Source organism: Cebus imitator, unplaced genomic scaffold (assembly GCF_001604975.1).
Source record: "Cebus imitator isolate Cc_AM_T3 unplaced genomic scaffold, Cebus_imitator-1.0 Scaffold18, whole genome shotgun sequence".
NCBI lineage: Eukaryota > Metazoa > Chordata > Mammalia > Primates > Cebidae > Cebus > Cebus imitator.
In genome coordinates, this window is record NW_016107333.1 from 6,811,352 (window position 1) to 6,827,175 (window position 15,824).

At 46.8% G+C, this 15,824-nt stretch overlaps 2 protein-coding genes across 3 annotated transcripts in view; one reads left to right on the plus strand and one right to left on the minus strand.

Moving 5' to 3' along the window:
* The window catches only part of MYH7B (myosin heavy chain 7B), a 46,701-nt gene extending 33,439 nt beyond the window's left edge, over positions 1–13,262 (minus strand). The window contains exons 1-2 of the mRNA XM_037733077.1: positions 13,128–13,262; positions 10,967–11,081 (exon numbers count right to left, since the gene is read on the minus strand). The gene's annotated coding sequence lies outside the window, so the exon portion shown is untranslated. The remainder of the gene's footprint in view (positions 1–10,966; positions 11,082–13,127) is intronic.
* Positions 13,263–13,324: 62 nt separating this feature from the next.
* GSS (glutathione synthetase) overlaps positions 13,325–15,824 on the plus strand; it is a 29,531-nt gene continuing 27,031 nt past the window's right edge. Inside the window, exon 1 of one of the 2 annotated variants that reach the window (XM_017513807.1) lies at positions 13,325–13,411. The gene's annotated coding sequence lies outside the window, so the exon portion shown is untranslated. Of the gene's footprint in view, positions 13,412–13,947; positions 13,971–15,824 lie in introns of those variants that run through there. The other variant, XM_037733127.1, reaches the window with a different exon arrangement.

Below are 15,824 nucleotides of genomic sequence, written 5' to 3' on the forward strand. Positions count from 1 at the left end.
AAAAAAAAAAAAAAAAGTGAGGAGCAGAAGAATGTATAGGCTATGCCATCTCCTGTGTAAAAATCGGGGAGAGAGATATTTGTGCATCTGTGTGCTTATCTATGGATGGACTGCCTTTGGAAGTCTCCCAAGAAAGCTAGTAACAGTGTTTCATAGCTGGGGGCCAGGTAAGGGAGGGAGAGTGATTTTTTTTTTTCCCTTGTGTGCCCTTTGAATTTTAAATCGTGTACATAGAACCTATTTTTTAAGTGTTTACTCAATGATTAAAGGTCACTTCCAGCATGATCCTTGAAAAAACAAACCCCTACTCTGTGCCAGTGGGGAGGGGCCTGGGTGAGGGCTGGTCCTCAGAGTGTGCGCCCACTGCCTTCAGCCTGAGCTCAGGCAGCCTGGGTCTGAGTCCCAGTGGTACCCTCTTTCCTCCAGCCCAATAGTGGACAAGATGTGTCCACGTAAAAACCATCCCAGAGCAAATGGTGAGCCAGAAAGCAGGCTTCCCAGCTTCCAGGCCTAGCAGCAGGAGTTGGCGGCAGGAACAGGCTCCACTCCCCTTCCCTGGCCTCAACCTCTGACTGTTCATCCCAAGCTATTCTTAGAGCCTAGATAATGCCAGCAGTTGCTGCTGCTCATATCGGCTTCCAGAACCACTCAGCCCCAAGAAGCCCAGTCCCGCCCCCAGCCCCTTGTGTGCTGCCTCCCTGCCAGGTAAGGGATTAAGGGCGTCCTGCAGGCTCCATCCTCTATGCTGGATGGGCTGTGCATACTCCCTTTTTGTGCACGACCCTCTATTACTGCGCACAGGGCCCACCTGTACACAAGGCAGGCTGCCACAGGCAGGTAACGGCCTGGGTGGTGGGCCCCTCTAACACGCCCTTGTTGTGCAGCTGGGAGAGAGATAGGAAGGGCTAAAGGACACCGTGGGGTAGAAGTGTACCCCCAGGGGTCACCATCCAGATAGTGTGGCCCAATCCCAGGCTCCAAACTACGCTAATAATAGAAATGAAAGGGGCAGGGGCCACAGACAAGGCTTAGCTGAGTGGAGGGGAGAAGGGGTGTGCAGACCAGCAGCAGGGAGGGGCCCGGGAGGCCAGCTTGGAGGAAGGAGGAAGCCAACAAGAGGAGGTTAGACTTTGCAACTTGCTATGTGACCTTGAATAGGTCCGTTTTCCTCACAGAGCTTCAATTTCTGTCATAAAATAAGCATAACCTTATTCCACTGGGTTGTGATGTGGATTCAATGAAATAACACATGCAGAGCTTAGCCTGTGCCTGACCCATCCATCATAAGCACTATGTAGATGTCTGGTGATATTGTCATTAGCTCTTTAAGGGCCAGCAATGTTTTTCTTTCAGCTTTGTGTAGGGCCACAGCTGTACAGGGTCATGGGGTGTCCCCTATTGCTGGGCTGAGGCGCTGGATCCAAGAAGTAAAGAGACAGGACACCAAAGGACTGGAAAAGACAGCAGGGCTCGGGGGCCCACGCCACTTACAGGCAGAGACAGGTGAGGCCCCAAACATCCAGAAGCATCTGTATTTATTAGGTACAAGGCAGGGGAAGGGTCATGAGTGAGGTCATCTATAGGCTTAATGGTAGGGCATACATAATCACGTGAGCAGCAAGCAAGGGGGCCACCCCATTAGGTCACCTGGTCAGAGAGGTGGGCCGTGCACAGTAGGGGACTGTGCCGTGCACAGTAATAGAGAGTCGTGTACAAGGATAACCAATGCAGTGGGAGCTGACAGAGTGTGCTCTTCTCTAAGATATTTCATAGGATGATTTGAGCTAGCACAGTAGCAAGAAAAGCTCACAGAGTATACAGTTGCCGTGGCACAATTACACCAGAGGGGTTCTTCTCCCTCGGTTGTTCGCAGGATCTCAGGCCTGAGGCCTACTTTCCACAAGAACTGGATGCAAGGTACTGCAACTCCTTTTCAGGAGAAATAACTCTTGCTCCAAGCCGGCCATGCAGTGGGTACTGAGTGCTGCCATCTAGGCCCTGACCTGCCATATAGCGTATGCCCTTTCATGCAGGGGCATTACCGCCTGGGTCATTGGTTCTTGTCCTGGTCTGGTTATTTTTCCCATGTACTTGCTTCTGCTCTGTGACTTCTTTAGGCATTCCTCCTACTACAAACTACTAAATGGTTATATAGAAGAATTATATAAATCAGTACTAACTGTGTCTGTACAACTCCAACTACAATCCATTATATGATTATATAGAAAGATTATATGGAACTAAGTATGATTATATATAAGCTAGATGTAAGTAAGAAGTAAGTTATACTCCAAGCAGTAATTGTGCCTGGGGTCTGCACAGCTCTCCTTCCTTGGTGCCCATGTGGGAGGTTACCCACACTTTGCATCTGCAGGGACTAGGTTGGGCCTGGCACATGTCAGGACTGCCTGTTCAAATCCTTGCTGTACTATATATACGTTGAGTGACCCTGGGCAAGTTACTTAACCTCTCTGAGCCCCGGATTCCTTCTCTGCAAAATGAATACACAAAGACAACCTGCCTTGTAATATGGTTGAAAGAAAGAAATGAAACAAAGTGCTCAGCCCATAGAAAGATTTCAGCAACATGAGGATGTGGCTGCAGCTCTGTGTATGCTGGGGTACTAAGGTGGAAAGCCTGGGGTCTGCCATACTATGGGTAGAATTTGAGACAGAGCCCAAGGCAGCCAACATTCTGGAAGAGAAGTCTTAGTGGGGCCCACACTGAAATCCCAGGATCTTGTAAAACCACCCTATAAATCCTGGGCCAAAGCCCAGGCCCTGCCTGGGGTCTCAGGATGGGCTTGCCCCAGGCTTGGTCAGTTTCCCATGTAGTTCAGTGCCTCAAACAAACACTCTCCCATGCCCTCCAGGTTGGGAGTGGCATCAGGTTTGCTCTAAAGGTTCAGGAGTCTCAGGCTGCTGGGGGGCACAGAGGCACAGACAGTTAATCACAGTTGACACAGGAGCCTCCCCAGGAAGGGTTCTGAGAGCAGGGGAATAATGTCTATTCTCCAGGAAAAACCAAGCAGTGGTGGAGGGCAGGGGGTGCTGTGGCTCTGCTCTTGCCCTTGTGATCATGGTCAGTTCAAGGCGTAAGGGGCAGAAGGAGGCCCAAAAGGCTAAGCTGGGAAACCTACCCCGAGGGTCTGAGGGTACCACTGAGTGTCCTGAGGGTGACCCTGCTTGCTCCCACAGCTGGAGGCACACTGCCTACCTCCCTGTGACTTTGCTAACTCAAAGACAAAAGACCTCTTTAAGCAGAGCCTTCAGATTTTTTCTCTCATGGGCTGAAAATTTTACTAGCACAAATATCTCTATCATTCTACCTAATGCTTTGGACCTTACACTTCTTTAAATTTTTTTTTTTTAATTTAAGTTCTGGGGTACATGTGCAAGTCTTGCAGGATTGTTACAAAGGTATACACATACCATGGTGGTTTGCTGCCTCCATCCCCCCGTCACCTACATTAGGTATTTCTCCTAATGTTATCCCTCCCCAATCTTCCCACCCTCTACTATCCCTCTCCTAGTCTCTCACCCTCAACAGCCCCTAGTGTGTGATGTTCTCCCTAGAGACAAGGGGGAACCTGTTACCCAGGCTGGAGTGCAGTGGCATGATCATAGCTCACTGCAGCCTCAAACTCCTAGCTCAAGCAATCCCCCTACCTCAGCCTCCCGAGTAGCTGGGACAATAGGTGTGTACCACCATGCCTAGCCAAATTCTATTTCTTAATTAAAATTTCTATCAAGATAATGTATATTCACATGCAATTGTAAGAAATACTACAGTATCTCCGTAATATTGACATTGATATCATGCACTAATCTTATTCAGATTTTCCCAGTTTTACAAGCCTCTCTTTTCTTTGCTCTCCTGGGTTTGGCTGAGCCAAGTTAACCATACAGCACGATGCCTAAGAGTTCTAGAGTCTACCTGCCTATGTGCAAACCCTCAGTTACTCTGTCTCTTTGATATTCTGATTCCTCATCCATAAAATGGGAATAGGCCAGGTGCGGTGGCTCATGTCTGTAATCCAGTCTTTGGGAGGCCAAGGCAGGAGGGTCACTTGAGACCAGGAGTTTGAGACTACCCTGGACAATACGGTTAAACCTATCCCTATTTTTAAAATAAAATAAATGAGAATATTAATAGTACCTGTCCCATAAGGAATTGAATGAGATGATGCATTTTTTTTTTTTTATATAAAGACAGGGTTTCACCATGTCAGTCAGGCTGGTCTTGAACCCCCGACCTCAGGTGATCCACCCGCCTTGGCCTCCGAAGTGCTTGGATTACAGGCGTGAGCCACTGCGCCCGGCCTATGCATATATTTTTAAAAAGAAAAGGCATAAGTGCCTGGTATATAAGAGTTCAATATATGATCATTACTATTCATCTTCTTATTTATGATTAAGACCATCTCCAAACTCAGTAGAATAAACAAGGAAAGTTCAGATCACACCAATACAGAGATCATAAAAAGATCCCAGAAAAAGGGTCATTCCTGAGGGTCAGGTGGGTCCCTGTGACCTCTCATCCTTAGGCAATTTCCTTGTTTTTTAATCTTACAAAAAATTTTCTGTAGAGGTGGGATCTCACTATGTTGCCTAGGCTGATCTCTATCTCCTGGTCTCAAGTGATCCTCCTGCCTTGGCCTCCCAAAGTGCTTAGATTACAGGCATGAGCCACTGTGTCCAGACCCATCAATTCTCTTTTGGCTTCACTCTCTCTCCACTCTCTCCTTCCTGCAAAATTCAAGGAGACGGAAGGGCAGGACAATAGCCTCTCCCTGGGGACAGGCTCCCATCACTAGTTTCAAGGTGACAACCATCCTCTCCCACATATAGAGTTGTCAGCCTGCCCCAACATTCTCTAGCTCCAGAGTCTCCCTACAGACAGCCACACAGTCTGGGCTCAGTATTGCCTCCTCAAAGAGCTGTGCCCCTTCCACTTCCATGCATTCATCCATCCAACCATGTACATACTTACTGAAAAACAAATCTTGCTGTTAATCTGGAAAATCACCATAAGACACTGTTTCACAATCACTAGACTGACAAAAGTTAGAAACCCTGACAATTCTGTCTCGGTGAGGATGTAGAACGAGGGCAATTCTAATACATTGCTGGCAGGAGTGCACATTTGCAAAACCACTTAGGAGAGAAACTTTGCTTTACCTCGTAAGTCTGAATATGTTCATGACCTTTGACACACCGCACAGGAGGCATCTATTAGTCTCTTTGCCATTTATATGATAAAATACTAGAGGACCCAAATGACCATTCACAGGAGAATAAACAAAATGTGGTACTTTTATGCAATTAAACCTATAGAGCAGTGAAAATGAATGAACTAGTTTAGTTACCCTTAAAATACAGATAAATCAAAAGGCCGGGTGTGATGGCTCATGCCTGTAATCCCAGCACTTTGGGAGGCTGAGAGGGTGGGCAGATCATGAGGTCAGGAGTTCCAGACTAGCCTGGCCAACATGGTGAAACCTCGTCTCTACTAAAAATACAAAAATTAGCCAGGTATGGTGGCGGGCGCCTATAATTCCAGCTACTCAGGAGGCTGAGGCAGGAGAATCGCTTGAACCTGGGAGACGGAGGTTGCAGTGAGCTGAGACTGCGCCACTGCATTCCAGCCTGAGTGACAGAACAAGACTCCATCTCGGGGGACGGACACACACACACACACACACACACACACAGAAACACACGCGCACGCGCGAGAATGAATCTCCGGACATAACACCAAAGAAAAAAGCAAGCTGCATAAGAATCATAATAATTTACCACTTACAAGTGCAAATACCATGAAAAAGTGTCATATATTGTTTAGAAATACACCTAATAAAAGGATAAAAATGCCTAAGACCTATCTCATACCCTATATAAAAATTAACTCAAAATGAATCAAAGACTCTTATGAATATAAGAGCCAAAACTATAAAACTCTTAGAAAAGATAAGTGTAAATCTTTGTGATCTTTGAATTAGGCAATGGTTTCTTAGATATGACACTCAAAGCACAAGCAAAGAAAAAAATAGATAAACTGGACTTCATCAAAATTTTAAAATATATGCTTCAAAAGATACTGTCGAAAAACTGAAAAGACAACCCACAGAATGGGAGAAATTATTGGCAAATCACATATAAGGGTGTACTATCCTGAATAGATAAAGAACTCCTACAACCCAACAATAAAAAGACAAATAACTTATAAATAGGCAAAACATTTAAATAGACTCTTTTCCAAAGAAGATATAAAAACTGCCAATAAGCACATGAATAAATATGCAACATTATTAGTCATTAGGAAAATGCAAATCAAAACCACAGTGACCACCTAGGATGGCCATAATCAGACAAGTACAGTAGGCCCTCCATATCCATGGGTTCCGCGTCTGTGGATTCAACCAACTGCAGCTTGAAAATTTTGGAAAAAAATGTTTCATCTGTACTGAACATGTACAGACTTTTTTTCCTTGTCAATTCCCTAAACAACACAGTGTAACAATTTACATTGTATTAGGTATTATCAGTGGCCTAGAGATGACTTTTCTTTTTTTTTTTTTTTTTTTTTTTTTTTTTTGAGATGGAGTCTCACTCTGTCGCCCAGGCTGGAGTACAGTGACACAATCCCGGTTCACTGTAACCTCTGCCTCCAGGGTTCAAGCAATTCTCCTGTCTCAGCCTCCCTGAATTAGCCATACACCACATACCTGGCTAATTTTTATAGTTTTAGTAGAGACAGGGTTTTGCCATGTTGGCCAGGCTGGTCCCAAACTCCTGACCTCAGGCCTCCTAAAGTTCTGGGATTACAGGCGTGAGCCACCGCGCCTGACCTAGATGACTTAAAGTGCATGGAAAGGACAGTGTGGTGGCTCTCACTTGTAGTCTCAGCTACTTGGGAAGCTGAGACAGGAGGATCCCTGGAACCCAGGAGTTCGAGGCTGCAGTGAGCTATGATTGCACCACTGCACTCCAGCCTGACAGAGACCTTGTCTCAAAATAAGTAAATAAAAATAAATTTAACTTTAAAATAAAACAAAATTAAAGAGTAGACAGGAGGATGCACATAGGTTATAGGAAATACTACACCATTTTATATAAGGGACTTCAGTATCCTTGGATGTTGGTATCCAAGGGAGGTCCTGGACCAATTCCCCACAGAGGGATGACTATTGGTGCCGATGTAAAAATTGGAACTCTCATATAATTGCTGCCACTTTGGAAAACAGCAGTTTCTCAAAAAGATAAACATACTTATCATATGACCCAGCAATTCCACTGCTGGGTATCTACCCACAAAAACAGAAAACATCTATACAAAAACCTGTACATGAATGTTCACAGCAGCATTATTATTATTGAGACAGGGTCTCGCTCTGTCACTCAGGCAAGAGTGCAGTGGCACGACCATAGCTTCCTGCAGCCTCGACCTACCAGGCTCAAGTGATCCTCCCACTTCAGCCTCCCTAATAGCTAGTACCACAGATGCACACCAGCACGCCCAGCTAATTTTTTTGTAGACATGTGCTCTCCCTATGTTGCTCAGGCTGGTCTTGGATTCCTTGGCTCAAGTGATCCTCCCACCTCGACCTCCCAAAGTGTTGAGATTACAGGCATGAGCCACCACTCCTGGCCATAGCAGCATTATTCTTAATGGCAAAAAGTGGAAACAACCCAAATGTCTATCAACTGATGAGTGGATGAACAGAGTGTAATGTATCCCTACAATGGAAGACTATTCAGCCATATGAAGGAATGAAGTTCTGATCCATGCTACAACATGGATGAATCTTGCAAACGTTATGCTAAGTCAAAGAAGCAAGTCACAAAAGGCCACAGATTGCAGGATTCCATTTACATGAAATGTCCAGAATAGGCAAAATCATAGAGAAAGAAGGTAAATTACTGGTTGCCAGGGGCTGGGGTGAAGGAGAATTGGGGAGTAACTACTAATAGGGATGAGGTTTCTTTCTGAGGTGATGAAAATGTTCTGGAATCAGGCAGTGGTAATGGCTGTACAATCCTGTGAATATACCAAGAACCACTGAATTGTACACCTTACAGGGGGAATTTTATGATGCATGAATTATATCTTAATAAACATTGTATAGGAATAATAAACACCAAATTCAGGAGAGTCTTTACCTCTTGGGTGGGGGGTATCAGTCATGGAGGGAAACAAAAAGGTCTTTATATTAGCAATGTTTTATTTTGCAAGCTGGATGGTAGGTACACAATTATTTGTTCTATTAATTTTTATACCTTTCTCAGTGTTTTCATAATAAATAAAATATAAAAGTCTTTACTGGGCATCAACCTGGATCAGGCACTGGGCTACCTGGGTGGTGCAATGGTGAGTCAAAACAGACCCATTCTGCCTAAAAGTAAGTGGATACATAAATACCTAACAAGTAGAGAAGAAGGTCTACAAGTAAGTTATCTCTCCGTTCTAGGCTTCTGTGTCCTCACAGATGAAATGAGAGCTGGACTAGGAACCTGTTAGTAGAAGGTCTGTGAGGATCCTGGGGGCCTCGAAGTGTGTTTCCCCTTTTTCAGCCCACACACCTCCAAGAGTCATCAAGCACGACCAGGGCACAGACCCAAGAGCTGGCCCTGGTGCCATCAATCATCACAAGTGGGCCTAAGGCAAAGCCCAACTTCAATCAGCCTGTTTCTTCTCAGTAAAATGTGGAGAACTTCTCCCTTCCAGGATGACTGTGGGGGTGTAAATGAGATAACACATACAAAGTGTCAGGGACAGGCCTAGAACACAGTAAATCCTCAACACCTGGGACAGTCCTCACTTTGATTCCACAGGCATTTCCTGAGCAGCAATACTGGGCCAGGCCTGTGCTGGGGGCTGGAAGACAGAGGAATTCCACTCTGAATGACCAAAGCAGTGGCCCCCAGCCAGGTGGGTAGACGGCCTCATAAACAACAGTACCAGGCGGGGTGATGTCACCACTAAAAAGACACAGGAGCCATGTGCACAGACGCAGACCACATACGATCCAGACCCTGGGGCTGACAGAGATGTCCCAATCAAAAGGCATAGTCCAGACTTGGAGAGAGGACCTCGCAGGGAGAAACATAAGGCACAAAGTTGGGGAAGTGGCCTCCATTCACGGTGAAGTAAATCCCTCTATACCTTTTTTCACCTAATTCAGACTCAAATGTTCCCACAAACCCCAAGAACAGAGAATGCAATTGATTCAACAGTTAGCTTTGGGAAGTCTGAGCCCACGGCACATCCCATGGTACATGTGTGGGAACACCATGGCTAATAGTACTGCTGTGATCTTTGGCAAGTCAGGATACCTTTTCAAGCCTTCACTTCCCCAGCTGTAAAATGGAGGCTATAAAGATACTGACTTCATAGAGAGGTAAGGGAAAGTGAGATAATGACTGTAAAGTCATTAACCAAGTAGCTGGCGCTTGGCGACCAGATCAATAAATGGTAGTTATTGTTAGGAAAAAATAGATTTCACTTTGAAAGTGAGGAAAGTGGGATTCAGAGCGGTAAGATGACTTCTCCACAGTCAGGATTCAAACTCAGGTTTGAGACACTAAAGGCTCAGGGCAAATCATCTCCCTCTGCTCCAGAATCTTCAGCAGATTCTCAATCATCCACTATATGGACTCCAACCTTGCCAGGCAGTGAGGATTCAGCAAAGGTCTGGGGCCAGAAAGACCCTAGGCATGTTCCCCAATCCTAGGTTTCCTTTTTTTTTTTTTTTTTTTTATTAAATATATTTTTTATTTTTTTTTTTTTTATTTTTTAAAATAAAGATGGGGTTTCACCATGTTGGTCAGGCTGGTCTTCAACTCCCGACCTCAGGTGATCCGCCCGCCTTGACCTCCAAAGTGCTTAGATTACAGGCATGAGCCACCATGCCCAGCCAATCCTAGGTTTCTTGATCTGAGATCCCCAAGCGAGCCTGAGAAGGTCTGTGAATTCCTCCACGAAGTTTATGCAAAATTTTGTGCCCAATGGAGATTCTCAGATAAGTCTATAGCCTCAAACATAACAAACCACGTTGGCTTAGTATGGTTTCTTACTCACCCCATGGAGACATGATTTCTACCTTGGAAGTCTGCAAGGGGATTAAATGAGGTAATTTGTGAAAAGTACTTGAAACATCCTCAACTTTCACCAAATGTTGGTTTCCTTCTCTTTCTCTCTCCCCAACCCATTTCCATCAGTTAGCAAATATTACTGAGCATCTGCCATACAGCAGGCACTAGTCCAGGTACTAGGGGTAAAGTAGTGAACAAATATGGTCCCTGTTTCCATGGGGCTCACATTCTAGCAGAGGGAAGCAGCAGACAAGTAAAAGTGACAATTTCAGATATGAATAACTGCTATGAAGAAAACACAACGCCAGGTGTGGTGGCTTACACCTGTAATCCCAGCACTTTGGGAGGCTGAGGCAGGCAGATCACAACGTCAGGAGTTTGAGACCAGCCTGACCGACATGGTGAAACCCTGTCTCTACTGAAAATACAAAAATTAGCCAGGTGTGGTGGTGTGCGCCTGTAATCCCAGCTACTCAGGAGGCTGAGGCAGGAGAATCACTTGAACTCGGGAGTCTGAGGTTGCACTGAGTCGGGATCATGCCACTGCACTCCAGCCTGGGTGACAGAGCAAGACTCCATCCCCCTCCCCCCTCCAAAAAAAGACTATACAAAGGATAATGTGATACAGACTTAGGGGGTGGGGCAGCCTCCAGGGATGAAACATGTGAATGACCAAAGGAGCCAGTCATGCCAGGATTTTGGAGGAGAGCATCCAGGCAGAAGGAGCAGAAAGGGCAAAACCTCCCTGGAAAGTTCCTTGGTCAAGAGCCCTTCACTCCCAGTCCCACCACAAACTGGGTCACCTTGAACAAGTAACATAACGTCTGCGGCTCAGCTGCCACATCTGCAAAATGGGAATAAAGACATCTTACCTGCCACAGTGTGAGGGGATTCGACCAAAGGGCTGTTAAGGTCTGGGGTCCTTCCCAAATCTCACCATAGACACCTGATACTCATCATTTGGCACACATCTTGGAAGAGGGGAACCTGCACAGAGAACCCTGGGTCATGTATTTGATTTTTAATTTCATGCTGCACTAGAAATAGCTTCTTTTGTTCCTGGTTGACCCAGTAGCCTCTTCCTGCCACCTGGGGCCTATTATAGTTAACAGCTACTTCGTATCCCCTCAGGTACAAAAGCCAACAAGGACAGGTCATCAGGAAACACCGTTCTGGGAATAACCAGACATCTATCTGCCACCATCACCCCCCACCCTGTGACCACACAGGGAAGACTGGAGGACTCAGCCCGTCCTGTAGTCAGATAATGTATATGCTTTATTTAAAGAGTCAAAAAGGACCGCCTGCAGTGGCTCATGCCTGTAATCCCAGCACTTTGGGAAGCTGAAGCAGGTGATTCACCTGAGCTCAGGAGTTTAAGACCAGCCTGGCCAACATGGTGAAATGCTGTCTCTACTAAAAATACAAAAATTAGCTGGGTGTGATGCTAGGCACCTGCAATCCCAGCTACTTGGGAGGCTGAGACAGGAGAATTGCTTGAACCTGGGAGGTGGGGGTTGCAGTGAGCTAAGATCATGCCATTGCACTCCAGCCTGAAAAAAAAAAAAAAAAAAAAGAGTCAAAAGGATCTTGGTCCCTGGGTTGGGTTGGGTTGAGCCACTCACTTGAGATCAGCAGGAGTTCTCACTCCTAAATTTCTTTAATCTGTTCCCTTCACTCCATCTTCATAGCCATTGCACTGGCTAAGACCTCATCATCTCACATCTTAACTCTCTCTCCCCACTTCCAAACCATTTGCCACGCTGTAACCAATGCCTAACACACAAAACTGACCATGTCTTTCCCCTGCTTAAAGCCCTTATACAGCTCCTGCTGCTCGTGGAACTGGCATCCAAGGCTACCTCTCCAAGCCTAAGCCTCAAATCCTGCTGCAACTCTCAGACCCTTCCTCATTATCCACACCAAACTCCTCAGAGTCTGTAAAACAAGCCGAGCAACCCTCAGAATTATATGCCTGTTTTTTTTGCTTTGCTTTTGAAACAAGGTCTTACTCTTGTCACCCAGGCTGGAGTGCAGCGGTGCGATCTCAGTTCACTACGGCCTCCGCCTCCGGGGCTCAAGGATTCTCCCGCCACAGCCTCCCGAGTATCTGGGATTACAGCCATGGCCCAATGCACCAGGCTAATTTTTGCATTTTTAGTAAAGACGGGTTTTCACCAGGTTTCAGCCTGGTCTCCAACTCCTGAGCTCAAGTGATCTACCTGCCTCGGCCTCCCAAAGGGCTGAGATTATAGGCCTGAGCCACTGCGCCCAGATAGCCTTTGCTGCTTTTGTTCCTACAATTTGGAACACTGTCCCCATCCCAGCCTCTCACCTCTACCTCTCCCACTACTTACACCTTCCCATCTATCCTTCAAGACCCCAAAAGCCATCCCCGATTCCTCCAGAAAAGCACTTATTGCCTACCTTCTTATCAGATTGAAAGCAGTGGCTGCGTCTTATTCATGGTTAATTCCCTACAGCCTAGACTGATAAATTTCATTTAACTAAAATTCGTATCAGGTGTTTCGGACTGCAGACAAGCCTATCACAACCCAGAAGGAAGAAACAGGGAAGGCAATGGGGGCTGCCAAGCAGTGAGGTCGGGGTACGAATCATGAATCTGCATATTTTTAAAAAGTGCCCCAGATCCTGACGTAAGAGGTACTGGAGTTTTTGAGAAACACAGGGTTACCTCAAACAGTCCTAACTTCAGCATTACTGGAAAAATGAAAATCCTTTCCTTTCGCCTGTAAGACTTTTCCTGCTACTATCCCAAGTTAAAAAAAAAGACAAAATCAGGGGGATTTTTCTGGGACCTGGCTGGGCTGGGAAACAAGGCTGGGTTCTAATACAGATTCAGCCCCTGATGTGCTATGGGCCCCTGCCCCTCCCTGGGGCCTCCATTACCACGGCCACCCCCACTCCTATCAACTGTGTGTCCCTGAGTTAGTGACTGTCCCCCTCCGAGCATCAGTTTCCTCATCTTCCACAGGACGTCGCCGGCTCTGACGCTCAATGAGCTATGCGTACCCGTAGCTCCCCGCCGACCCCGATGGTCCCCTCCCCTCCTTCCCATGTTCCGTCCGCCAAGGTGCAGCCGACGCACTTCTAACGCCAAGGCCGCCCTCTCATCGACTGCCCCTTCCGGGCCGCGGCTCGGCGCCACAGGTACGGATCCCTATCCCCGCCCTGCTCTTTAAGCCCAGCTGGGGCGGTGCGCGCAAGCGCACTTTGTCGCATCGCTAGCCCCGCCCCCTGAGCCTGGATAGCGGCGCGAGGGCCGAAAGAACGGTGCGCAGCGAGACGGCGAACGAGTAGGTTTGGGCAGCAACGGCGGCCGGCAGGGGTCACGTTTCCTCGGGAGGAACGATGTGAGGGAGGGGTCTGGCGAGAGATTAGAACTCCGGAGGCCGGGAGATCTTGTGGCTGAAACCCTTCACACGCGCGGAGAAACTAGTGTCCAGTGAGGGGGTTGGGCTGGTGCGCGTTGATCCCAGAGTTTCCGGATTTCCTGCCTTTAGATCGGGCCAGTACTGGGGCCAGTGAGCCAGTGAGACTGGAGCAAGTTAGAACAACAACGGGAAGCGATTAGGACCAAACTTTGTCCAGGGTGGGAGTGACCGGGCCCGTGAAGTGGGGCCGGCCTGGGCAGCCTGCCGTGTTGTTGCCTCGGGCCCTTTCCAAGCACTGGCTTAGCCGTGGGGATAAAGTCCGACCGGTTTCCTTGTGGGCGTTTTCAGGCTTTGGATGATCTGGCCCGTCTGTCATTCATTCTTCATTCATTCATGTAATGAATGAATACAGTACTAATGAATGAATACAGTACGGCTAATACTAGGAAGAGAAGTGATGAAGACAAACACTCTTCCCACGGTACAGGGAAAAGTGATGAGCTGTAGAAAGTAGAAGCCCGGGGCGGAGAACAGGGACGGAGAACAGGGACGGCTTCCGAAACTAAATCGCAAACCCTGATCGGGAGTGGTGGGGAGAGTTCCAAAGAGAAGACAGCACGAGCCAAGGCCTGGAAGGGGGAAGGAGGCGGACGCATCCTGGTTGCTGAAGATACCTCACTCTGAATCTGTTTCGTGCCCAAGGAAGAGATGACAGTGGCCGGGGCTAGGCTACAAACACTGGAAATGGAGATAAATCAAAGAATTCAAAGTACTATGTACTTAGGCAGCAACATCCATAGGATTTGGGGAAAATGAGATGTAGGAAAGAAGTACTCAAGACTTGGGTACCTAGGTGGAGCTCATCTGAGGAGAAGCAGATTTGTGGGAGACAACAGCAAATTCTATTCTGGTTGTGTGGAGACTCCTAGGAAGCAATTGGATATTCTAGTTTGAAGGTAGGAACGTATTGCTGTGAAGATGTAGATTTGAATGTCATCAGCAAAACAGAAATAAAGCCAAGGAAGGATAGTGAAACGGAGTTTCGCTCTTGTTGCCCAGGCTGGAGTGCAGTAGCTTGATCTTGGCTCACCACAACCTCCGCCTCCCCGGTTCAAGCTATTCTCCTCCTTCAGCCTCTAGAGTAGCTGGGATTATAGGCATGTGCCACCACTCCCGACTAATTTTTTTTTTTTTTTTTTTTTTTGAGGTGGAATCTCGCTCTGTAGCCGAGGCTGGAGTGCAGTGACACAATCTCGGCTCACTGCAACCTCCGCCTCCCAGGTCCCGGTTCAAGCAATTCTCCTACCTCAGCCTCCCAAGTAGCTGGGATTACAGGCATGAGCCACCATGGCCAGCTAATTTTTGTATTTTTTAGTAAAGAAGGGGTTTCTCCATGTTGGTTAGGCTGGTCTCCATCTCCAGACCTCTGGTGATCTACCCCCTTCGGCCTCCCAAAGTACTGGGATTACAGGTGTGAGCCACTGCGCTCCGCCTGTGGTGATTATTTTTATGTCTTAACCTTCTCCATGTCCCTGGGACCTAGTCAGGGCCAGGCATTAGATGCAAATCAATGTTTACCAACTAAATAAAAGCCTAACAGCAAACAGAGATGTTGGAATTCCAAAGTTGTGGAAAGATGGGGGCTCTTGGAGGGTTTCATTGCTCTAATATCAAGGTAATGTGATCTTGTCCTTGCTCTGCCACTGGGCTGCTGTGTGACCTCTGACAAGTCTCCTACCTGTAAAGTCAGTACAGCCAAAAAATGGTACCATGTATAGAGCTTCAAACACTGCTGAGAAATTTCACACAGATTTTTCTCTTTTAATCCACACAGTGTCTTCCAGGTCTAGATACTGTTTCTGATTGAAAAAAAAAAAAATAGAAAAAAAAATTTCACACAGTGATTTTAAAAGGGAATTCATATTATTATGGACTCAAACCCAGGCCTGTCTGACTTGAGCCTTGTTCTTTACTATGACTGCCCTCATCCACGTCTCACTCAACAGCAATATTATCAGGACCCTCTTGAGGTCACGTGTGCATTCTTTCAAAGCATTGCACTGAGGCTGGCAGACTTTCATAATTGGTCTAGCACTAGCTCTGTCATGGGGAGAGGGGGACAGAGCTGAATGTGATGGAGGTTTCCTATCATTCTCTCTCTTTCTGGGGACCACTGAGTTGGGCAGCCATGTTCTGTTAAATGACAATAGGGCAGAACAAAATTAATGACTGTGTTTCCAGATTTTTATCCAGGTCTTGAGGCCTGCTTCAAAATGAATGAGTATCAGGCTGTGAGTCTGTACATGTCTGTGTGTCTCTGGGCAACCAGTCAGAC